Source organism: Bubalus kerabau, chromosome 12 (assembly GCF_029407905.1).
Source record: "Bubalus kerabau isolate K-KA32 ecotype Philippines breed swamp buffalo chromosome 12, PCC_UOA_SB_1v2, whole genome shotgun sequence".
Taxonomy (NCBI): domain Eukaryota; kingdom Metazoa; phylum Chordata; class Mammalia; order Artiodactyla; family Bovidae; genus Bubalus; species Bubalus kerabau.
Window position 1 is genome coordinate 80480392 of NC_073635.1, and position 24867 is coordinate 80505258.

Here is a 24867-nt window from a genome sequence, read left to right on the forward strand (position 1 = left end):
GCACATTCTAAAGTTAACGCGAGTGGACTTTCACGTTTCCATCTGCGGTGTCTAATAGCAAACTGTGGCCCTCAACACCACTTCAGGGCCTTTTGTGTTCTTCGCTGCATTTCAGAAGTGCCTTCGGTTTCTCTGCATATGCAAAAAGCCCAGCCGAATTTTTTGACACCACACGTATGCACACACCCGCTCACCCCGGCCCCAACTCTCTGTTTGTTGGTGGCATCTTGTCGTCCATTGTTTGGTTGTTGGTGTTGGCAAAAGTCATTCATTTAATGGTGCCAGAGATATTATGCCTTATTCTTTATTGGAACAAAACCCGAAAATATCCCCAAGTATTTTAAAAATGAATGCCTGCCATTGGAACTGTTATAAATTAGCATAGTTGTATTTTCCCATCCTAAGGTAGATAATATTTTAAAGGTACCAGGTAGTAATAGTCACCATAAGCCGATTAAAATGGCTAGGATTCTATCAAAAACCTATTAGTGGCATAAATAATTGATATCTGGAAATCAAGCAGCCTTTCTGTGCGTATACCACTGCGCGGGCAGCACGGTCCAGTACTTCCACGAGGCAGAGGAAGGTTCCTGGGAGTTATGTTGCCTGGGTTTTAAAAGCTTGATAAAGCCACACACAAACTGATTTAAAAAAACCAAAAAATTCTGCCTGGGAGCGGAATAGTGACATTATTTTCAGGTGTTTGAGCTTCTTAGAGAAAAGGAACAAGTAACAAGACTTCTCAGGAGCCAGGTGTGAACGGAATAAATTGAGGCAGTGTCCTGACCCATCCAGCTTTTTGTAAATGATGTGATTAAAAGGGACATCTGAGAACAAATTTATGAAGTTGTTATGGCAACTGAAACACTTGGGTGGAAATATGTGTGTCTGAAACATGAAAGATTGCAGGAAGCTGGAGGAAGAAGCGGGCGTTTTATATGGGCAAGGCGGTTGAACAGTGGCAGCCAAATGTGATCCCTCCGCCGGTCATCATTCAGGACTGCGGCCTTGATTTCCACTTTTCAGAACGTGTGGTGACCGATGCTTTCCCAGACTGTGCTACCCGAAGTCGCCACGCCTTGCACACAGCAGCCTCTGCACACGGGTCCCTTGACCTGTTGAGAGCACTCTCTCCTACGTACGAAGGTGCATTTGGAGTTGCCTCAGCATTTGCCCAGAAGTTTGCACGTCTGTGTTCTCGTATTGATGTCCTTGTTTTGTGAATTTTCTCTCCCTGTTTTCCTCCACTGGCTTCCCCTACCCAAGCCCACAAACAAACAGCAGTGCTTAAAGGAATCAAAATACTTAAATATTCCCGAGGATTCTCTGCTCTCTTCCAAAAACTGTCTATCGCTTCTCCATAATGTGACACTACCATAATTTCTCATGCTTTTTGATTTTTCTCTCCCATGCTGGCAAGGGTATGAAATAATGGTTCTTTTAAATCACAGGCACGGATATTTAAAATTCTACATATTTTGTACTACAGAGTGTTGGAAAAATCAATACTTTGTCACATCCAGAATGCTTTAAATTTTTTTTTAACTTTACAATATTGTATTGGTTTTGCCATATATAAATTTTTTTCTGTCACTAGATTTCAGATATATACAGTGCCTAAAAATTGTTTTAAGAATCACATTATTTCCTATATATTTGGCACTGTTTTGCTTTGAATGAAAAGATAGTTAAATGTCAGTTATAGTAATTTTAGTGGTTAGACTATTCTATAAGAAATATGCTATTTTAATTGAAAAAAGTTTGACCCTAAAAATAAATTTAAACCAACAAATTCTAATGAAAATATTTTCTTCACATTTATTTTTGAATATAGATTACTGCTTATTTAGTCTCCTTGATTTTAAGCATAGTACTTTTCACTTTGAACAGTCTTAATTCCTAAAATTAAGATAAGTGAAGAAAAAGAGAAAAAATTAAAATAGTTTTTAGAGAATGTTATTTTCCTTAAGTCATGAATTGGAGCTTTTCACTCTTACTGAAATGACTCAACAGTTTTTTAGTTGAACATGAAATTACACAAAAATTGCCCTTATAAATATAATGAGGTGTTTTCCTAATTTTTTAAAGAATGAGATCAAAACACTTTTCTATTCTATTGCAAAGTTAACTGCTGTTAATCTGAAAGACTATTCATTTAAAATATTTAGTTACACCAGTATTTTAAATCCCTTTTTGCATAAGGACAAGGAAATGGTTGTGTTTTGATCTAACTTCTTTATTTGCAAAATCCATAGATGGAAGATGATACCAAAATAAAAAAGAATGTTTCAAGAGTATTAAACCTAAGAATGCAGGGTCTTTACACACATTTTACAGAAATAAATTTCCTGTTTCCCTTCTTTAGTCTTTTCATCTCAAGGGTTTTTGGTTTTTCCTTTTTAAGAAAATATGATTTTGATACTTCCGAAGTAGATACTATTTTATTTCAGGTGGTTCATTTAATAGTTTGTTGATGTTTTCAAGGTCTCTAAACAAAGTCTGATGTGTTAACAGTCTTATTAACGATGTTAAAATAGAATTAACAGCTTGTGGATGCCTCCAGAGCACAATAGCCTGTCAACCTCGCCTGCCCCCTTATAAACTGTACCCCTGCTGTCTTCCCTTTGTTTCACGCCCAATCAGCAAACTAAACTTTTGTGGAGAGAGAAGGCAGTTCAAGTGTTCCTGCTACCGTTGAAGGGAGGAGCTAATGTGGAATTTACGGGGAGACCAATCAGTGCTGGAGGGAAGAATGACCCCAAACGGGGAAGAAGGACTTTGTTGACCTGCTTGGCTCCCTGACCTTTCCTTGCTATTTTGTCGCTTTAAAGAGGTTTGCTCTGGTTGTCGCGTACTTTACGATCCTTTTACCAAAGCCACAGAAGTTTTGGATGTTTGGGATTATTTAAAATACTTCGCACAGGTTTAATTGTGTTGTGTGTGTGTGTGTGTGTGTGTGTGTGTGTTTAATAATTGGACTAGATGTTAGCACTCAACATCATTTTTAAAAGTCTGATCCAACTACTAACAGTTTTTCTTATAGGGGAATAGAGTTTCATCAATTATCTTGAGCCAAAGTGCATTCTAAATCTCTTCCAGGGTCTCTTGCCCATAGCTGCTTTCATCGAGAATCATTAGCTACTGATGTTAGGCCATTCATCCTATTTTGTTGAAATTATTCTTTGAAAAATAGATTTATACTTTCTAAGTGTTTAAAATATTAGGCAGTGATCATAATGAATAGAAAATAAAGATTTTTTTTTTTAGGAGAAGGCTGATTTTTCATTCATATTGCTAATTTAACAAATTGTCTCATTTAAAAGTACAGATTTATGGGATAACCTGACAAATGAGTCATACCATTTTATCTTTTGCCACCATCTGACTTGATAACCTATGAAATGCAGCACATTTATAAAATATTTCCTAATCTCATGGCACACTTCACTGGTTTTGGTAAGGGATGAGATCTTATTGAGAAGTATTTTTTAGGTCACTCAACCACTTATTCGTTTACTGGTATTGTTCTTTCTTGTAATGTGGGGTTTTTGTTTACATTACTTTTAAACAGGCCACTGTTCAGTCGCTCAAAATACAGTGCTGAGATCTAAGACAGTCCATGTGGGTACAAAAAAAAAGCATCTCAGGCTGGATTCAGGACACTGAGCATTTTCTTTAAACCACAGTTAAATAAAATCACTGATACACCCAGATATGGAGAGTGAGATACATTTAAATGACCTGTGGTTTCAAAATGATTATTTTGTCAAGGAATATGCTAGAAGAAAACAGGGCAGTACTAGCTTATCACTTCTCTTAGCTCACATTGTGCTACATAGCCGATCCCCAAGGGGAATATTTTCTTATACTTTATAAACCCTAGAAATGGCATCCTTCAATTGAACTGGAGCAAACAAGTTGTATGTCTGTGAAACTGGAGCAGGCAGGGCTTTGTGTGATACCAGCCACATGTGCTGGTATAAATATCAATAATAACATTTTCTGGTGGGCATCTTTGAGTGCACACTGCCTCACTAAGGTCCTTTCACCTGGCCAAGGAAGAACATCACTGTGGTAGTTCTCCCACAGCTGTAACTGCTGTAATTTTTACCCGAAGCACTTGCTGTTGTCCACCCCCCAGCCCATGGCCTCGTGTGTCCTAACACCCTGCAGCTGGGTAGCAGGACCAGCTCACGGCCAAGTATAGCTGAGCTCTTTTGGGGCATGCCCGCTGAGTGAGTGCCCCAGGCCCTGGAGTTGGGGATATGCCGAGGGATGTGGGTACCTCACAGTCATGGGGACCAGACGTCAGTACTGTGACCACCTGATTCAAGTATCCAGTGTGTGTCTGCATGACTTGGGAACGCTGAGAAAGCCAAAGGGATTATCGACATACAAAGCTTGACACCTTTGTGCAGAAGCCAGCTGGCATCTCACGGGGACAACCTGAGCTGTTCCAACATCAGGAAAGCTGGGTTTGGCTGGATCTGGTTGGCTCCTGCTATTCCAGGAGCACGGCAGGCTTGGCCCCAATGGAGGGAGGGGAAGAATACCCTGGGGCTGATACTGGGACCCATTTCTTTTGTTTCCGGTGAGGCAGAGAGGAATAGAACTGCAAAAATGATGATATTTTAATAACCAGGGCTTTTCTCCATAAAGACTTTGTACATAGCATTTATCCTCCAAAAAGTCTCTCCTCTTTTTGTGATTTTATAAATTTGAAGGAAAAGGAGAAAAGGTCTGTGGTCCCAGCACTTGCCTTCATCTAAATAACTCTCGCTCACTGATGATTAGCAACATAAATCCTGTTTGAGTTCTGGACTAGTACTCTCAGCCGGAAGTTTTCATATGCTTTTTAGAATTCTGAACTGGCCACAGCAGCTTTTAGGAAAGTAAAGGATACAAATAAAGTTTATAATAATTTGACTGTTCACTTCTACATTTCAAAATATGTCATTTGTAGAAATTTTTTTCTCTGAATCTTTGGAATTCCCTGAATACTTTGAAGCCAGTTGTGAAATGCTGCTTTAGAAAGAGTTTATATAAAAAAAAAAGTTTATATAAATGTGCTTCTTTATTTAATCATAAGGGAGATTTAGAGAAAGGATGTTTTATTTTTCTGTAGTTTTGTTTGATAAGAATATGGAATTACTGTTATGATTACTAATGATACCTTACATTTGCACAGCACTTTAGAATTTTTACAAATATGATTGCACATAATTTTTGAAAGAGTTTGACCGGAAGATATTATTATCCTGGTTTTATAGACAAGGAATCAATAAATGCACACACATGTAACATACCATGTAGTTCCAGCATTATATTTCCAGAGGATTCTGTGCTTTAGGAAATATATTTGGTATGTAAAATGGCTAAAAACTACAAATCTAGGACTGAAGAATTTATTTTGGTTTCACATAGTAGCTACAAAAGATGACAAAAACAGGAATAAAATCATGTGATAATGTGCAGTGCCTCTTTGAATGCACAGCTATCTGAATTTTTGTTGGATGATTGCTTTGTTTTCATGTGTTTCACATCTATATCATAGCATGCTATATTATAGCACAATACTAAAATATAAAAAATAGTCAAAGTATCCCTCATATTTTTAAAGATAAAAATTATAATCACAATATCATAGCAGAATAGTGTTTTCCCATTAAAGGATAGTCTGATTTGTAGTTGACTGTAATTTCTTTCTTATGAGATCTCAAAACAGACAAAATATATTTACTCTCGATATTTTCCCCTGCTTGTTAAAGACTAGGTATTCAGAATATTTGTTTTGAGACGTTTATTGCTACTGTTCAGAAACAGAACTATGTTATTGGGCAGGAAAATCTGATTAGTGTTTCTAAGAACTGTTATAGCACAGCAAGACAGGCAAGCAATCCGAAGTGCAAGGTTAAAAGCAATTTATAAAAACTAGGCAAAGACGTTACTTGTTAAAAAAAGAAATACATATTTCTTAAGAAAAAATTGTCTAAGTGATATTCTTGACTACTTTTTCGTTATAGTACTTTCAGGTTATTTTCATTAAAAATATTTTCTTTGAGGGGAGCAGAGAAGGAAGAATTAAAATGAGAAAGAAGACCTCAAAATTTGCTATTCGGTAAGATCCTAAATCTTATTAATATAGTTTTCCGTGAAAAAAATTAAACTTTTTAAAAACTTCATATGTTAACCCTAAGAAAAGTCTCCACATATGGTCCCAAAGATTAAAAAAAAAAAAATTGGGGAAATAATCATTTTATGGACAAAAAAAACCAGGGCTGTTCTTAGAATCAAATTAAGCTTTATTTCTTATATTAATTGTGATAACCAAGCATGTAATTTGCTTCTAGAAGTTTAGAGGGGGAAAAACTATTGATTATTATTATATGTCTGGGGTTTTCTTTAAACAACTCTAACATCAAAATGGCCAAACCATTGGACTGATTCATGTTAGATAAAACAGATGGGATTCCCAGATCATGCACCATTCAGCCGTTTGATGGAATTCGCGCCACCCTGACCAGCGAGCCCAGATGGCGCTTAAATCTGTCACTCTTTAACGACCCTACTGTTTTTTAAAAATATTTTTATATTTGAGCCCATTCGGTTAATCTGAGATATTAATCATTTCCAAGATATGTCTGGGGAGGGATTTGCTGCGGGCTTCATTTGGAGGAGCTGAGGATGAGAAGAGAGAAGAGACCTCCGTATCCAGGGCTCCTGCTCCAAGGAACTCGGGACGGGAGGCCTGGGTGATGATGGGCTCCGGAGCGTTCTCTAGGCAGCGGTTGACAAGGCCACATGTAGAGTGATAGCAGTGGGGATTAAGGGAAGAAGGGATGGACATTTGAGAATAGTCTAGGGGGTGGAGATAAATAGATTGTCACCCAGAGAACTCTTGCCCGTCAAGCTGAGACCCCAGCCTGGGCCGAGTGTTGACTGACCACTCCAGGGTGGCTCTGAGCTGTCTGACCCTCAACGAATCCAAGGGGCAACGTGGTGCATCTAGGAGCAAACCCTAGAGATGGAGTCCAACGTGACCAGCCACTCTTGAGATGGTTCTAGAAAGAACCTGTTCTGCACCAGAACTTTTGCAAATCTCACAGGGTTTTTCTTCCTTCTTTCTTCAGTTATTAGTTTGAATCAGTTAGTCTACTGAAATGCTTCAGTGATTCAGGGCATGAGATGCTGGCAGGCTCCTCCCTCCAAAATCTTTAACCTTGGATATGTTTGCAGAGTGGCTTGGAATTGCTTTCTATTCCTGCTGAGACAGGAAACGGAAAAATGAATGGCTTTTCATTATGCAGACTCTTTTTTTTTTGCATTTGAATCAGATGTAGCAGGTGTCAAAATACAGTACAGAATTCACACCATTAATGTGAAAATTTCCACTGTCCCCCAAAGCCACCAGACCCCAAAGTCACCTAGATTAACAAAATTTAAAATGAGCTGCTGACTTTAAGGATGTTCTTGGTGATCTTCAGGGCTGTTCTGCGGTGGTTTTCCTGTTTGTCACACGATGCTGCCTATACTTGGGAGGTCTTGTTGGAAGGCTGTGCGTCTCACCCTTGAGAGTGGCAGAGCGTGTGGGAGCGGCATCTCAATGTCCTGGGCCCCAACTGAGGGTCTGCATGCAGAAGACGTGTCAGAATTCTGCTTGGAGGGTTTCCAACCTAAGCTAAACGACCTTCATATAGACCCCAAAACAAGCAGAGAAGCAAGTTGCGTTGGGAGGTTTTATTGGAAGCTTTTGGATTCAGGGTTTGTCAGAAATCATTGCCCTGCCAGAATATAATAGTGCTGACAGTGGCAACTAACCCCCCACACACAATCAGCCTGTGAGTGTGAAGCTAGGTAAGTTTTGAACAGAGTGGAAGGAGGAACATTGAGTAGGTAATCCATTGTTTTCATCTTAAATCAACTGTAATCTTGCCCCGTCACTGTTTCTCCCCCCTCCTCTTCTCTCTCTCTCACACCCGCAGTCAGGTTATGGAAAGGATTGAAGTATAGTCCTGCTTAAAGGATATTGCTTTTTATAGATGGTACACTGCCGCTGGAAGTCTGGAGAGGCCGCCCTGCATCTCATTCTACAATAGGTTTAGGATTCGACAGTAATCAGGAAGATACAGTTTTGTGTGTATGTGTGTTGGCCTCAATTTCCTAGATGGTCTTTGGGTGTTTACAGAATAAAATTGAACATTTTAGTGAAAGCAATTAATGCCCACATTCAAATTGTTTTTGTGAAGTCACATAATGTATCTGGTATTATCTAAAAAGCTTTTTTTTTTTTTTTTTCTTTTTTTAGCTTTTTGACTACAGTAGATATTCCTAATAGTCACACATTTTCTCTTAAGTTTTACCAGTCATCTCTTTCCACATTCACCTGATTTCCTCTAAAGATTAAACTCTCCCTGATATTCCGGTTGGCAGTTGGTCTGTTTCAGAACAAAAGGATATGAATGTAATGTGTATGTGTGTATATAATTTGAAGAATTCTATGGCCATCTGAGAAACAAAGCTTTTGCCCATGATTTTTCAGTGAAAGTGAAAAGTGAAAGCGTTAGTCACTCAGTTATGTCTAACACTTTGCGACCCCATGGACTGTAGCCCTCCAGGCTCCTCTGTCCATGGAATTCTCCAGGCAAGAATACTGGAGTGGGTAGCCATTCCCTTCTCCAAGAGATCTTCCCGACTCAGCGATCAAACCAGGGTTTCCCACATTGCAGGCAGATTTTTTACTCTCTGAGCCACCAGGGAAGCCCATTTTTCAATAATGCTAGCTAAATACATATGAAACAACGAGCAACAAAAATAAAACTTCACTGTTAATGCGCCATTGGCCATTTGGAGTAGACAGATGTGCTTGCAGATAAAATGAGGACACCTGCCACTCTCCATTGCCTGTGATGAAACCTCCTCATGGCCTGGACATGCAGCTGGCACAGCATCCCCAGCCCAGGCTTCCTTCTGGAGAAGTGAGCTGAGGGTGGCCCAGCCAGGGCCGAGGTGCTAGAGCCAAACCATGAAATAGGATTAAGGGATAAAACCAAACTCAGAGGCCATGGTCAGTCAAGTCAAGATGGTACTCTAGGTGAAGAACTGGAGGGAAAGAAGGTAGGTTCAGAGCACCAGGGAGCTGGACAAGCTGGTTCAAGGTGGAAGTCAGGAAATGGAGCCCCCAGCAGTGTCTCCAACTGCCAGGAAGAACCACTGGTGACTTTATGGGCCTCAGCTAATATTTACTTATTAATTTGACTATTAGTTGTGGTCCACAGGCTCTTTTAGTTGAGGCATGTGAACTCTTGAGTTGTGACATGTGGGATCTAGTTCTCTGATCAGGGTCTGTCTGAAAGAGGCCCCCTGCATTGGGAGCTCGGAGTCTTAGCCACTGGACCACCAGGGAAGTCCCAGGGCCTCAGCTTTGAATGGGGAGTGAGGTATTAAGGGCTCAAGATACTGTGAAGAACTGTGAGTTGTCCTTCCTAACTTCTTTCCAGAGTCTTCTCTGCTGCTGCTGCTAAGTTGCTTCAGTCGTGTCTGACTCTGTGCGACCCCATAGACGTCAGCCCACCAGGCTCCCCCGCCCCTGGGATTCTCCAGGCAAGAACACTGGAGTGGGTTGCCATTTCCTTCTCCAGTGCAGGAAAGTGAAAAGTGAAAGTGAAGTCGCTCAGTTGTGTCCGACTCTTAGTGACCCCATGGACTGCAGCCTACCAGGCTCCTCCGTCCATGGGATTTTCCAGGCAAGAGGACTGGACTGGGGTGCCATTGCCTTCTCCGGAGTCTTCTCTAACCATGTGCAAAAAAATCCAGACTCTTTTTACAGTATTCTTTAAGAATCAGCAGCGAGGTGGGGGAGTCATAAGCCTTGACAAAGTTGGGTATCCCCAGGAACCCTAGTTTGCAAATAGGAAATGTAAAGTTGGATGATGTTTAAAAATTATTATTTTGTTTTCTTCACTTCTGAAAGATTTCCTAGTTCACTGAGAGCCAGCCTTCAGTTGCGTGGATATTATAAACTTTCTTTTTCATTCCACATAGAGGCCCCTATTTTTAGCTTTTAAGAGCTGTTACAACTGAGATATAAACAATATTCTGCACCCCACATAGTACACATCTCAGGATTAGAGAGACTTCCTGGAACTGCAGGACAAGTTTGGTCTTAGACAATCTGTTCGGTTTCTTTATAGGGTTGTTTTCTCATTCTATTATTTAATTTTAGTGAAAGATCTGTTAGAAATTTCCCTGCTTATAAATGATGTTTTAAAAGTTCTCACTATGCAAATAATTTTATGTGGAATTTCCCATGGCATTTTATTATTTCCTGAACTATAACTTGTTCACAATTTCTAGGCATGTGCTCTGAAAACAGACATCCATCAGCCCCACGCTCAATGAAGAATGGAAGATTTAATGAAGGACCTTGGACTATCACATTGGAGGAGTTAGGTCTGATCTGGGGGAGCCTTTAAGAATTTTCAAACTTAAGAATGTGTACAGTTGCATGTTAGGAAGATTTATCCATGGCAGTCAGCAAGGTAGATTCAAGGGCTTGGTGGAAGCAAGGGAAAGACTGGAGATAGAGCACCTAAGTTAGGAAGTGATTGGAAAAGCCCTATCTGTTGAGAAGACCCAGGCTTGTAGGTGGAAGCCACGCTGAGAGACTCCTCTTCTGCCTGGAGTCACTCCCTGAATCATGCTGCCCACCCATTGGCAAGCACACACTCCCCACCTCACCTTCTCTCCTTCACTTTCAGTCCTCAGCTGTGACTCCCAGGCTCCTGCTGACCTTTGGGTGATTCCCACACAGGCCAGCAGCCTCCAGGCCAAGGATCCCATCTTCCTGCGTTCTTCCAAGTATCTAGTAGACTAGCCGGCACATAATAAGTGTTCAACAAATACTTCTGAACAAATAAACCTGAGCAACTTACTATGCAAACTTTCAGTAATTTATACTGTGATCTTGGAGTGATTAATACACCAAAGAAATGATGCTTTTGAATTGTGATGCTGGAGAAGACTCTTTAGAGTACCTTGAACAGCAAGGAGATCAAACCAGTCAGTCCTAAAGGAAATCAACCCTGAATATTCAGTGGAAGGACTGATGCTGAAGCTGAAGCTCCAGTTACTTTGGCCACCTGATGCAAAAAGCTGACTTAATGGAAAAGACCCTAGTGCTGGGAAAGATTGGGAGCAGGAGGAGAAGGAGGTGAAAGAGCATGAGATGGTTGGATGGCATCACCGACTCAAAGGACTTGAGTTTGAGCAAACTCTGGGAGATAGTGAAGGACAGGGAAGCTTGGGGGTGCTGCAGTCTATGGGGTAACAAGGAGTCTGAAACAACTTAGCAACTGAACAACAGCAGCAACAAAGTGGTTAATGCACATTCCTTCACTTCCTGGTTTAAATTTGAAGGCAGGAGAGCTTAATGTTTAAGAGCATGGGCCCCAGAGGTTAGTATCCTGTCACTATATTTGTTGTTCTGTGACCCTAAGGAAGCCATTTGATATTTCTGAGTTTTAGTTCTCTCCTTTGAAAAATGAGGATACTTTTATTGTGATCAGATGAGACTTGTGTATCTAAACTTCTAAGATCATTGCCTGGAACATGGTTAGCACTCAGCCAAGTAACTATTAATTATAGCTTATCATAATTTTAATTAGTATTGGGAGTAGTCATAATGAAAGCACTTTAATACATTTAGATTTGAGGGATGTATCTGGTGGTCCAGTGGTTAAAGACTCCACACTCCTAGTGCAGGGGCCCAGGTTCAATCCCTGGTGGTCCCACTAAGGTCCCATATCCAGCGCATATAGATTTGGGATACAAAGTTTACTCATCATAACAGATACATGGGGACTTACATTGATAAGCATTGTTTTATTCAATCCTTCGTATTCTATGGGGGCTACTCATCTTTTTTAATATTTGTGTATAAAAATGAAACTTCTGGGCAATATTACAGTTTGCCCAAAGGTATATTATATACTGAGAAATTGATAAAGAGCTAGTGTAAAACTCTAAGATGTTCACGTGTGGGCCAGTTTTACCCAGCATAGACTACCGTGGTTCCTGAGAAGCCTGGGTGAATTCCTGCTCTCCTCTTGACCTAGTATTTGGGACAGGATATGGAGGTTCATGACCCAGATAATCACGATGGTGTGATCACTCACCTAGAGCCAGACATCCTGGAATGTGAAGTCAAGTGGGCCTTAGAAAGCATCACTACAAACAAAGCTAGTGGAGGTGATGGAATTCCAGTTGAGCTATTTCAAATCCTGAAAGATGATGCTGTGAAACTGCTGCATTCAATATGCCAGCAAATTTGGAAAACTCAGCAGTGGCCACAGGACTGGAAAAGGTCAGTTTTCATTGCAGTCCCAAAGAAAGGCAATGCCAAAGAATGCTCAAACTACCGCACAATTGCACTCATCTCACACGCTAGTAAAGTAATGCTCAAAATTCTCTAAGCCAGGCTTCAGCAATATGTGAACCATGAACTTCCAGATGTTCAAGCTGGTTTTAGAAAAGGCAGAGGAATCAGAGATCAAATTGCCAACATCTGCTGGATCATGGAAAAAGCAAGAGAATTCCAGAAAAACATCTATTTCTACTTTATTGACTATGCCAAAGCCTTTGACTGTGAGGATCACAAGAAACTGTGGAAAATTCTGAAAGAGACGGGCATACCAGACCACCTGACCTGCCTCTTGAGAAACCTATATGCAGGTCAGGAAGTAACAGTTAGAACTGGACATGGAACAACAGACTGGTTCCAAATAGGAAAAGGAGTACGTCAAGGCTGTATATTGTCACCCTGCTTATTTAACTTCTATGCAGAGTACATCATGAGAAACGCTGGGCTGGAAGAAGCACAAGCTGGAATCAAGATTGCCAGGAGAAATATCAATAACCTCAGATATGCAGATGATACCACCCTTATGGCAGAAAGTGAAGAGGAACTAAAAAGCCTCTTGATGAAAGTGAAAGAGGAGAGAGAAAAAGTTGGCTTAAAGCTCAACATTCAGAAAATGAAGGTCATGGCATCCGGTCCCATCACTTCATGGGAAATAGATGGGGAAACAGTGGAAACAGTGTCAGACTTTATTTTTTTGGGCTCCAAAATCACTGCAGATGGTGATTGCAGCCATGAAATTAAAAGACGCTTACTCCTTGGAAGGAAAGTTATGACCAACCTAGATAGCATATTCAAAAGCAGAGACATTATTTTGCCAAGAAAGGTCTGTCTAGTCAAGGCTGTGGTTTTTCCAGTGGTCATGTATGGATGTGAGAGTTGGACTGTGAAGAAAGCTGAGTGCTGAGGAATTGATGCTTTTGAACTGTGGTGTTGGAGAAGACTCTTGAGAGTCCCTTGGGCTCCAAGGAGATCCAGCCAGTCCATCCTAAAGGAAATCAGTCCTGGGTGTTCATTGGAAGGCCTGATGCTAAAGCTGAAACTCCAATACTTTGGCCACCTCATGTGAAGAGCTGACTCATTGGAAAAGACTCTGATGCTGGGAGGGATTGGGGGCAGGAGGAGAAGGGGATGACAGAGGATGAGATGGCTGGATGGCATCACCGACCCTATGGACATGAGTTTGAGTGAACTCCGGGAGTTGGTGATGGACAGGGAGGCCTGGCGTGCTGCGATTCATGGGGTCAGAAGAGTCGGACACGACTGAGCAACTGAACTGAACTGATGGACTCTTTGTATTAAAAAAGAAGAAAAGATTTAAAAAAATGAAAAAAAAAAGATGCTTGGAAAGAAGATGTAAGCCATGCTGAAGGTCCAGAAGTACAAATCCTCATCAGTCACTAGTGTTTTTATTTTTTAATTTTACTCCAAGCACCACCGGTGCAGACTGCGGCTGTGAGCACAGGGAAGGTGAACTGTGCGTGGAGCTGTCGCCTCGGAGCAGGCGCTGCCGGCCTCCTGGGCGATGCGCGAGCGTCGACTCTGTCTCATGTCCTTTAGAAGATGATATAGCTGTTTAATACAGAGCTGTATTATCATTAGCTATTATTGTTAGGAATATTATTTGTGGTAATAACTATCTTATTATTAGCCCCTGTATGAGCCCTTCTCAAGAGAAAGCAAACACACTGTAAGGAACTACTTTGCATCTTTTGCTTTGGGAGTTTTTTGTCAATTAGAAAATGCCAGAATGATAAGTTTTTTAATATATAAAATTTTGACTGAGAATACGCCAATGCTTCCACAGTCTCATTGGAAAATTTAATATAGCATTTCTAAAATTGCAAGTTGTTAGATCAATGTGTTCTTTTTTTCTAGACTCAACAACATATTTTGCTTACAAGAAGACCAATGTTATAAACAGGATAGGTCACTAACTTTTCTCCTTTTATAGCCTGGGCAATTTTCAGACCCTCATATCTATTTCAAGGCCATCTCATATATCATTGCAGGGAGAAGAACCACCAGCCTCGCTGTCCCTCACCAACTCCTGGAGTTTGCCCATGTTCACATTCATTGCATCGGTGATGCCATCCAGCCATCTCATCCACTGATGCCCTCTTCTCCTTCTGCCCTCGATCTTTCGCAGCATCAGGGACTTTTTCAACAAGTTGTCTGTTCCCATCAGATGACCAAAATACTGGAGCTTCAGCAGCAGTTCTTCCAGTGAATATTCAGGGTTGATCTCCCTTAAGATTGACTGATTTGATCTCCTTGCAGTCCAAGGGACTGTCAGGAGTCTTCTCCAACACCACAGTTCAGAGGCATCAATTCTTTGGCATTCTGCCTTCTTTATGGTTCAGCTCTCACAACCGTATGTGACCATTGGGAAGACTACAGCCTTGATTATGTGGACGTTTGTCGTCAGAGTAACACCTCTGCTTTTCAACACACTGTTTAGGTCTGTCGTCCCTTTCCTGCCAAGAAGCAATCGTCCTCTGATTTCATGGCTACAGTACTGTCCACGGTGATTTTGGAGCTCAAGAAGAGGAAAACTCACTACTTTCACATTTTCCCCTTCTATTTGCCCTGCAGTAATGGAGCCGGATGCCATGTTCTTAGTTTAATATTTAGTCTTAAGCCGGCTCTTTCACTCTCCTCCTTCACCCTCATCAAGAGGCTCTTTAGTTCCTCTTCGCTTTCTGCCATTAGCGTGTATCATCTGCATGTTGTTGATGTTTCTCCTGCCTGTCTTGATTCTGGCTTGTAACTCCTCCAGCCTGGCATTTCTCATGATGTGCTCAGCGTATAGGTTTAACAGGATGACAGCAGACAGCCCTGTCGTACTCCTTTCTTGATCTTGAACCAATCAGTTGTTCCATACAGGGTTCTAACTAGACGATCTAGTTAGATGATGAGATGAATATCTCATCATCCACAATTTCATTGAAGGCTCATGGAGTTGAGAGAATCTCCTCTGTGTTATCTAGCATGTTTTAGGGCTCTAATAAATATTAAACAGCAGCAGTAACTCTTTAGCTTGATTTTCCCCACTATTGTTTTGTTTAAAATTCTGTGTAACAAAACTTTATGCCCTTAAGTCATAAAGTCACTATTAAACAAACATGGGCAGCTGCTAATGGGTCTGGTTGGATTTTCAACAGTCATTCGGTCATCCAACAAATATGAATTGAGAAACCACCATGTTCTAGGTACTTGAGATCCATCAGTGAACAGAACAAAGATCCACCCTCCTGGAACTTATGTTTTAGGGCCTGACAACAAACAGCAGAGATAATAAACAGGTTAATCATGCAGAATTTTAGAAGATGGTGACAGAAAAGTTGCAATAGAGCAAAGGAAACAGGTCAGAGCGGAGGTGGGAGTCAAATTGCCACTTAAAGTCGGGTGGTAAGGGGATTTCTCTGGCCGCCCAGTGGTTGGGACTGTGTGCTTTCGCTGCCAAGACCGAGGGCTCAGTCCTTGGTCGGGGAACTAAGATCCCGCAAGCCTTGAGGCTTGGCCAAAAATAATAATAATGATGATAATGAAATAGGGTGGTAAGGATAAGCCCAGCTGAGAAGGTGAAATTCTAGCGAAGGCTTGAAGGAGTGAGGGACTTATGTATCTTATACATAAATGCATATATTTGGGAGGAGAGCACTCGAGGCAGAGGGAACAGCCCTGTGTGTCCAAGGATAGCAGTGAGGCCTGGAGGCTTGTGGAATGAGAAGGGTTAAAAGCAATAGGAAATGAGGGGAGAGGTGACAGGGGCCAGATCATCGTAAGGATTTTCACCTTTACTTCTAGCGAAGAGGAAACCCTTGCAGTGTTGAACAAAGAAGAGACCTGGTAGGACTCTTTATTTTATTCATTGTATTTTTAACTTTTTTTGCTGCATCTCATGGCCTGTGGGAGCTTAGTTCCCTGACCTGGAATCAAACCTGTGCCCTCTGCAGTGGAAGCGTGGAGTCTTAACCACTGGACCCGTGAGGAAATCTCAGGACTCACATTTTAAGCCGATGCCTCTGGAACCTGTGGTGGGGATTGACTGTAGGGAAAAAGGGTAGAAGCAGTGAAACCAGTCAAAGGTGGCTGCCTTGAGCCAGGTGAGAGCTGATGGTGGCTGAAACCAGAGTGGGAAGTGGTGAGAGGTAGTTTAGATATATTCTGAAGCAGAAGCAGCAAGGTCTCCTGGTGGACTGAATATTTCTCAGTTGGAAATAAAAGAAGTGACAAGGATGACTGTCAAGATTTTTGGCTTGAAGCTGCTCTCAAGTGAGATGGGAGAGGCTATAGCATGATTTTCTTGGGTTTGGGGACAGGGAGAGGGGAGAGATCAGTTTAGCTTTGGACATGTTGAATTTGAGATTATCTGCTATGCTTCCCTGGTGGCTCAGATGGTTAAGAGTCTGTCTGCAATGCAGGAGCCCTGGGTTCGATCCCCGGGTTGGGAAGATCCTCTGGAGAAGGAAATGGCAGCCCACTCCAGTACTCTTGCCTGGAAAATCCCATGGATGGAGGAGCCTGGTAGGCTACTGTCCATGGGGTCGCAAAGATTCGGACATGACTGGGCCACTGAGCAACAGCAACAATTAAAGTCAAAGCGGAGATGCCAACTCAGCAGTTGAATATATGGGTCAGGCGTTTAGAACGAGGCCTGGACTGGAGATGGGCCTGTGCACATGGCTAGCATAGACATGGATTTAAAGTGGTAAGACTGGGCGGCAGTGAGTGCAAGGCTGCAGAGCCCGCAACACACTCCAACATTAAGGGGCAGGGTTGGGGAGGTGAGAGGGAAGCAGAGAGAGAGAACGACAACTAAGGAGGAGGTGTCCTGGAATTTGGAAATCAAGTAGGACAGTATACCGAGGGGGCGGAGGTGGTGACTGTGCCAGACGCTGCTTGTGAGGGAAGTACCTTGGGAGCTCAGAACTGGCTACTTGCTGAATTTAGCGACACGGCGGGCGGCCACTGGTGGTCTCGTTGGAGCAGATTTGGAGGAAGTATGGGTTTTTCGTAGCTTTCTTCAGGAGAAAGTTTAAATAAAAGTGTATTTGGAGCACTCATCAATGTTGATGCTTGACCCCGGAGCTTCTATTGAAACACATGTTAAAGGGACCCAGAAACATCATGATCTCTGCTTGAAAAACATTTGGATAACAGCTTTGTACCTCCCTGGTGGCTCAGATGGTAAAGAGTCTATCTGCAATCCAGGAGACCAGGGTTTGATCCCTGGGTCGGGAAGATCCTGTGCAGAAGGAAATGGCAACCCACTCCAGTATTCTTGCCTAGAAAATCCCATGGACGGAGGAGCCTGGCTGGCTACAGTCCATGGGGTCGCAGAGAGCTGAACATGACTGAGCAACTAACACACACCTAACAGCTTTATTGAACTATAACTTAAATGCCGTACAGTTTATCCACTTAAAGTGCACAGTTCAGTGGCTTTTAGTCTATTTACAGAGTTGTACAGCCATCACCCCAGTCAATTTTAAAACATTTCATCACCCTAGAAAGAAAGCTCATACCTATTAGTGGTCATTGCCTCTGCGACCCTCCGTCCTGGCCATCCACACATTTACTTTCTGTTTCTATAGACTTGCTTCTTCTGGATATTTTATACAGGTGGAGTCATGTAATAACATCTTTTGTGAGTGGCTTCTTCCCCTCAGCATAAGGTTTTCAAGGTTCGTCTGTGTTCTAGCATGTATGAGTATTGACTACTTTTTATGGCTCAAAAATATTCCATTGCGTGGATAGACCATATTGTAAATGCCATTGATTGGCTGATGGACACTTGGGTTGTTTCTGCTTTTTGACTGTTGTGAGTAATACTGCTATGAATTTTTGAATACCAGTGTTTGTGTGGACATGTGTTTTCTGGGGTATGTTCTTAGGAGTAGAATTAAATTTCTACTTTCCTACTAACACTAATATTTAGCTTGTATTGGTACTGCCACATTTCAGGGCTCAAGGTGAAGGAATGAGACAGGATTAAAAAGGAGGACCTGGACTGCATCTCTTTCTTTTCCTGGTCCTAAGTTCCCAGAGCTTTGCAAAAAACAGTTACTTTGAATTACTGCAGTGTTCAATGAATAGGTATTTTTCTGTGTTCTGTTTTGGAACATAAAACTGTAGCAAGCCCCATCAGAAAGGGTAGAGAGTGAGGGGGTTTACCTGCATTGGCTTACTGAAAAATTGTGGTTACTCTCAGAATCCAGGTCATTGTTTACTTTCAGCTACATAAAAATCTTCAAGTAGATCTTCTTAGAGCATCTTCAAAATAAAGATGACAGGAAAGGCAGCCAAAGACATTGACTTTGAGGAGAGAAAAAAAGACTTGTAACTGCCTATCAGTCCGTGGATTTACTTCTGGGGAGCACCAATTAAAAACCTCAAACATGTGGCATTTTCAGTGGAATTATATTAATATGAAAGAGTTTTATCAAATATGGTTGCATGTGTGTGCGTGTGCACATGCGTGTATGTGCGTGGTTTTAAACATTTCCATAATGAGTTCCCAAGTGCTTTTTTGGCTGTGGTTATTAAAGCTTGCGTGCTTGCGATTTATTTGGCAAAATGCCTTTAGTGAAGAAAAGGATATAGTGTTCTCTTGGTTCTTTGCCCAAAGTAATTTTGGAGAAGTCTGTGACTGTGTTTAGTTCATGTCATTCACTGGAGACAAGTCATTGTAATTACATTTGATCACAATTGGTTTACAGTTGTTTTATCATGTTTTCATGCTGAATATCTACTCAGACATCATAGCAGAACCTAATGGCTACTGTTTTATTTGTACATAAAATGTTTTATAGCCCTTTTTTTCTGCAGTACACACCAGGTTTCAATCATCATTGCTGCGTAGTGAGAGGAAAGCAATGGATAAAGAGCTATCAAAAATCTTCAACTACACTAAGTTTTATTTCGGGTCACCTTGTCATAAAAGATATTGAATGTATTTTGTGGCTTTCCCCCTGACATGTTGGCCATGGTAGAAGGGTTACAATGTTTGGAGGAAACCTTCACCTTTGCGTTTGTTTTGCATTGGAAGCGGGTCTACCAGTATTCAGAATGGCTCCTAGGTAGCCATAAGAGGGAGCATGTTGTTATTCTTGGCATTTACTATAGATGATCTTCTTCACTGTAAGGCTACACATTTTGTCACTGTTGTGTTGCTCTAACACCTGCTTTGTGTGGCAGACTCACATCACAGGATGTCGTTTACAACCACCAAATGCTGGAGACTCCTCTCAGACAGGCCAGGATCTGCTAACTGTGGAAGCCTTGCTTCACCAGTGAATTTGGGTGGGTTCACTGCTTATCTCCAAAGTGTCAGCTCTCACTGTTCCTTCTTTTCCCCAAAAGGTTGGTCCCTAGGCCTTCTAAAAACTGCTGTCGTTCTATATGTTTGAGTCTTTGTGGTTGAAGAAGCTCCAGTTAGAAAAGTGTAATTAATGGGAAACTTTGACATCCAGCTGAGAAAATTAGTTTGCATCAAAAAAGGCAAGATAGAGGATTAAAGAAATTTTAGTCCTAATCTAATTAACACCAATTAAAAGATGCAGATAAATTTGCACCAACAAATTGTTAATTATGCACCAATTTGCCTTTTCTGCAACCAAACCAAAATTAGGAAAATATTATTATCCTTTTTTTTGTTTTAGGAGCAGGTTTGTTACAATCATCTTTTGTATAATTAAAGAAGTAGGCAGTAAGCGTTACTGTGAAATATTTCACTCTCTTGATATTTTTATGTAGGTTAACTCTTTATTTATTATTATTTTTTTTAGGTTAACTCTTTAAAAACAGAAAGTACAAGATAATTCTCCCAGCGTTCATTCACTCACCACACATCTAATGAGGACTGACCAAATGCTGGTCCTTGCTCTAGGCAGGGAAAAATCGAGTCTGCAGTGATTGGTTTTTCTCATTCAGAATATTTAAACCTGTTTGTACTGCTAATATGCTGCTCCTTTAGAAAAAAACCTTTGTGACCTAAATTGTACAGCTAATTAAACTCTGCCCTGGGTACATGTTTTAAAGGGGAGACTGCAGTTTTTTGGGAGCATCAAGAAGTGCTCTTTAATGTCCCAGAACTCCTCTCTAACAATGTGGTCTTTTGGAGTATTCTACTTACACCTTCCTCACTTGGAGGATCTGAGTGAGGAATCTGTTTCCTGGAGCGTTACTCAGATGCTCACTCTGTTGGGACTCTCTGTTTACCTTTTGAGTCACTCTTAGAGCCCCTCGGATGGGGATGCGAGTAACTGTGTGTGTGGGGGGTGGTAGTGAAGCACAGACCTGTTATATCTGCAAAGGGCCCATCTGTCCAGGTGTCACGTAATGAGTAACCACAACCCATGCTTACAAAATGGGAGGAGGATACTGAGAAGGAGATGTCTGTTCGAAATGGAAAGAAATGTTCTAAAGACAAGATTGCTCTAGCCATTGATTATATACAACATTCAGTAACTGCCTTCAGATTTCCAGGGGCCTGTTCAACTTTATTCGGAGAAAATATTTGACCCGTCAAGTCCTGGTGTGTGAAATGGCATCCTAAAGTGTATTATTCTCCAGTGCGCATATTAAGAATTTAAATAACAGTATCTAAATGCCCATGTTTGATTCCTGGGACAATATTTAATATAAAAATTTAGGATGCTCAGTCTGAATTTTTTGATATTTGTTTGGGAAACTTTTGCATTCAGGACTGTGACGGAAACCAAAATGGTATATAGTGGTGAAGATTTCACTGGCTAATGTTTTTATGGATGGTGGCAGCTAGAAGTTGGCCTCTGATGGGAGAATATCAATATGGCAATGCCTACAACAGCAAACGGAAGGCATTCTTTAAAAGCAGTGTCTTCCTCCGCATGTGTACAAGAGAATATCTGATACCACAGTGTTTTTAAAGGTTTGTTTATTTTTGGCTTCGCTGGGTTCTTGTTGCTGTGCGTGGGCTCTCTCCAGCTGCAGTGCGCAGACTTCTCATTGTGGTCGCTTCCCTTGTGGAGCACAGGCCCTAGGCGTACAGGCCTCGGTAGTTGCAGCACTTGAGCTCGGTAGTTGTAGCTCATGGGCTCTAGAGTGCAGGCTCAGTGGTTGGGGAACACAGGCTTAGTTGCTCCATGGCTTATGAAATCTTCCTAGACCCGGGATCAAACCCATGTCCCCTGCATCAGCAGGTGGATTCTTATCCACTGAACTACCAAAGAGATCCTGTGAGTAATCTTTAAGAAGACGCAGTATTGCAGTTTGCTGAGTCTGAAGAGATGTGAAAACTAAATGCAGTGACTGATTTGGGATTGGGTCATGGGCCAGGAAAAAAATGGACATAAATTACATTATTGGGACAATTTATGAGATATCAGTTATATCTATGGAATAGATAACAGCATGGTACCAATGTTGTTCTTGATTTTGAACATTGTGGTGCAGTTGTGTAGGAGAATGTCCTTGATTTGGGGGAGTATTTAGGGGTAACGGGACACAATGTTTACAACTTACAGATGGTTCAGAAGAAAATATAAGCACACATATCATATATGAACATCAGTCAATCGATGTAGAGAGGAAGTCATAATAAAGCAATTGTGACAAAATGCTAACACTTGGTGAATCCGGTAAGGGGTATTCAGGAGTTTTGTGGTGCTATGCTTGCAGCCTTTCTGTTAGTTTGAAATTATTTAAATAGAAATGTTGGATTCTTCCCTCAAATTAATAAAACTTCTCATGCATGATTCCAGAAAGAGGTCAGAAGTTCTCCTTATGACAGGGGTCCTCAGACAAAGGCTGCCGCTGCATCACACGTGGAGGGTCAGTCGCACCGACTGTCAGAACAGATTCTGAAGATGAATATCCACCAGGGCAGCAGACTGGTTTTGTCCAAAAGTTTAATATATTTCTTAAAAATCTATCAGCCTGATGGAACAGTGAACTAAACGATCCCTTCTGGGTCTATAAATAACAAGGTAAAACGTTCCTGAGTCCATTTATTGCTCACACATCCCTCCCCTGGAAGACTGAGCCATGGGTTTAGGTGAACCCCAGATCGGCAGTTCACTGTATTGTATGTTCCCTTTCAGACAGGACTTCACAAAGACCCTCTTTTATAAAGAAAACAACCAGCCAATAAAACAGCATTAGAGTACATTATATATGTGACCAATCATTTTATAAAATCTGATGTAAGCCTTCAGGCATAATTGGAGTTCTTAGCAAAATACTTTGGTTTTTAATATTTCTATGACCCTCTAAGGGGGACTTAGCAATTACTCTTAAATTTTCAAAGTGGTACATGGAGTTTTAGCTGTGTGACTTCCATTAAAGCCCATAGGAGTCTTGTTGCTAAAACATCAGACAACTCATGAAAATGTGCCCCTTCTTGTGAAATTGTTAGAGGTAATGGGTGTGGAAGTGTAGCCCGGTATTTCTGGCACATTTACAGGCTTTCTGCACTTGTTTCAAATTTTATACTTTTGTAAAGACTCAACAGTTCTATAGGAATTGTGGGGGGGAAGCCTATTATGTGTATTCCTAAAGTGAAGGGTAGAAAACTAAAGGAGAACTGATTTTTAAAAGTTCTAAAATAATTCTTCAAGAAAATGCTAGTGTTTAAAAATATTTATCATCTTTACTTCAAAATGCACATATGAGCTCCCAGATTTTAAAATTATGCCTTTATTGTTGTGGTTTAGTTGCTAAGTCATATCTGACTCTTTGGGACCCCATGGACCATAGCCTGCCTTGCTCCTCAGGGCTAGGAGAGCCCTGATCATGGGATCTTCCAGGCAAGAATACTGGAGTGGGTTGCCATTTGCTCCTCCATGGGATCTTCCTGACCCAGGGTTCGAACCCACATCTCCTGCTTCCCCTGCATTGGCAGGCATATTCTTTACCACTGAGCTACCTGGAAAGCCAAAGTATGCCTCAAAGTAATACTATTTAAAATGACATTTAATGACAAGCTTTCAGTATAGTAATCACATATAAGGTTTTGGGTTTTCATCAGCCTCTTCTGTCGAGACCTACATGACTTAAGCATCATCTGAGCAAAACTTCAGTCCTTCAGAATAGGGGTGGGATCGGGGGTCTTCCCAGAGGATAAGCTTTAAGGTTTGCTGAGTCCCCTTTTCTGCCAGGAACCCTCCACATATTCTCAGCTCAGGGTCCTGGCACAGTCTCAGGTGGTGGCCTTGCTGGTGACCCAGCCAAGCCCTTCCCAGGTGCACCCCAGTCCCTCTTAAGGCAGAAACACCCCTGACATTCTGTTTCCTCAGCCTTTGGGAGGACACTGGAGACCAGGAACTGGCTTACAACATAGATGTATTTGTTTTAACACATTCAAAGAAAGAGAGAGAAAGGGAGGGTGAGAGAGGAAAGAGATTACTTCTTGAGTTAATTATTGTTGGCTCAGTTTCAGTGGTGCTATGTTTTGCTGTAGATTCTTTTTACGAAGCAATATTGAATTATTTTTATTTACGAGTCAGACCTTAGAAAGATCCTATAGGGTATACTTTTGCCCTGAAATCTCTACTAATGTATGAAGAGTAGATTTTAGGATGGGTTTTTTAAATGGAGTAACTTGATGTAGAACCAATTTTTCAACAAAGCATTGAATGAGTAGCATGGCTTAGGCATGAGCTAGGCCACTGATTTGCTGTGTCCCAGCTGGAGTCAGAATTAGGGACTGTCTAAATAAGGGAATTTCAGAAAGGCAGAGGAGAAAAGCAAGGTACAAATGGGAGGAAATAAGCCATTGTTCTTTTAAAAAGCATAGTAACCTCGATAATGAGAGGCTATGAAATGTCTTTTTATAACAGTAACTTCTTAACTTCACAGCCCTAAGAGCTCCTAGGGTCACTTTCGGAGCGCCCCAGGGCTACACCTGCCTTGCATAGATTAGGGCCTGCTGCAGCTGTCTTCATTTGCAAGACTAAGGTGTAGCCTGATGGGGCTCTGGGTCTCAGCAGGAAGCGCTCCTTCTCGATCTCAATAGGCTGGCATTTCGGATTAAGATGGCCATTGCAAGCCAGGCTCAGAAACTGCAAGATGAGGCAGTAACTATTTCCTGGGTTTTATGTATCTAACCTTACGAGGTATGAAGCGGGAACCCTTGTATGTGGCTGCCTTGAATTAGCCACGCTATTTGCAATCAGCCCTGCTGTAGGGCAGCTGCCTAACCATCTAGCACATCCAGGGGCCAAGCTTCCCTTTGGCACACAAACACGTTTGTAAGGAATGTGTGAATGTATAGGGTGATCCATTGATGAGGACAAAAGGGAATGTCTTTGGAACCCATACCCGTCAGTGTCGGTCTGTGGGTTGGATACGCCTTCTCTGCAATGTGCATTCGTTTCACAGAAAATACAATTAGGATAATTCTTGTGTGTTCTCTACAGGAAGGAAGTGGTATACTGCTTGTGAATGGTAGGCTAAATGAGGGAATC

General features: G+C 41.5%; 1 protein-coding gene across 5 annotated transcripts in view; it reads left to right on the forward strand.

The window, feature by feature from the left end:
- The window catches only part of CLYBL (citramalyl-CoA lyase), a 230525-nt gene that overhangs the window by 42130 nt on the left and 163528 nt on the right, over window positions 1–24867 (forward strand). The gene's annotated exons all lie outside the window — the stretch shown is intronic.